This window comes from Coenobita brevimanus, chromosome 80 (genome assembly GCF_032717465.1).
Source record: "Coenobita brevimanus isolate Jiangsu-jjx chromosome 80, ASM3271746v2, whole genome shotgun sequence".
NCBI lineage: Eukaryota > Metazoa > Arthropoda > Malacostraca > Decapoda > Coenobitidae > Coenobita > Coenobita brevimanus.
Window position 1 is genome coordinate 55,327,904 of NC_137033.1, and position 1,464 is coordinate 55,329,367.

At 45.6% G+C, this 1,464-nt stretch overlaps 1 non-coding gene across 1 annotated transcript; it reads left to right on the forward strand.

The window, feature by feature from the left end:
- Window positions 1-309: 309 nt before the first annotated feature.
- Window positions 310-381, forward strand: TRNAD-GUC (transfer RNA aspartic acid (anticodon GUC)). The gene has a single exon. It is a non-coding gene; the product is annotated as a tRNA-Asp (tRNA).
- The last annotated feature ends 1,083 nt before the right edge of the window (window positions 382-1,464 follow it).

The following is a 1,464-nucleotide window of genomic DNA, read 5'->3' on the forward strand; positions in this document are numbered from 1 at the left end:
GGGTTCGCAGCCCCCACCCTCCACCTTACCTAACCTCGTCTTGGGAAGTCACTTCAAGGGCTATATCTAGCAAGAGCTTTGTCACTTGGCACTCCCTCCAACACTCACCTTCGCACACAGCACCTTATTTCTTTCAGCAGATCATTCACCCGGGCCTCCCCCCACCATTCTCTCTCTCTCTCTCTCTCTCTCTCTCTCTCTCTCTCTCTCTCTCCCGTAATTTAATCTCGTAAGCAATACAAATTTTGGATCATCCTGGCTCACCTAATACCTCACCTCCACCCTACTTTCCTTCACACACTCGCACAGTCCTCGGTAGTATAGTGGTTAGTATCCCCGCCTGTCACGCGGGAGACCGGGGTTCGATTCCCCGCCGGGGAGGACCAATTTTTAGCAGGGGCGGCATGTCCGTCCTGCGCACACGGCCTTGTGTGGTCGGTAGATATAAATATAAGCCTTATGTTTTTTTTTTTTCTTTTACAGCCTCTCTGCCACACGGAGGCTAGAAATTATCAGTGGGTTTCCTCGGATATAAATGGACACAGATCTACACGCAGAACACAGATATCGTAATCGGTGCGGACCTTAGTAAGAAGGGAGGAAATCTGGATAATGCTGCTCTGCTGTACTGAACGAGGGCAATTTTCTGAAGATAGTATTATGACTCTACCTGGGAATCTCATTTCTCTTAACTCCCTTTTACAATGCCTTCTCCTTTTCTATTGTCTCCACCACTGTACTCAGATCTACTCGCTTCACTTGATTTTAGTCCTATCAACACAAATCCCTGCCATAATCTCCTTTCCCATTCTACTGCACAATCCACTTCGGTGATCTCTTAGCCACTCCACTCCTGTTTCACCCACTCCACTATTTCCTGATCCACTCCATCTCAATGTACATTTTTCTCCAGTAGTTATTCTAACTGTCATTGTGGAACATACTATATTGTTGTCTTCATTAATCTATTTCTAACTACACAAGGGCAATACTAACTTTTCGTCCCTCCTATTTTCTCCTACTATCTTTCCCACCCCCCTTTCTGCCTCACCTCCCTCTCCCACTCCATTCCTTCCTCTTCCACACTCCCTCCCCACCTTCCTTTCTTCCCTTTCCACATCCCCAGCATATTCATTTCACTTCCACCAAAGCTGACTCCACCGCATCTTTTCATTTCTCCTTCCTCCATGAACCTCATCACCCACTCGTAAGTTTTAACTTCATCTAATTAAATACACACACACACACACACACACACACACACACACACACACACACACACACACACACACACAAATGCTCAATTTCCCTTCTGTCATAGGACGATTTTCAAGCTTTATTTCTTCTACCACCTGACGAGTTTATTCAGCTTTGGAAGGACTGAACTAGAACATCTTCACTCAGAGGATGTTTTCTTTCGTTTACATTTCTACCATATCATGATTCTCCTCAGCTAAGCAAAGA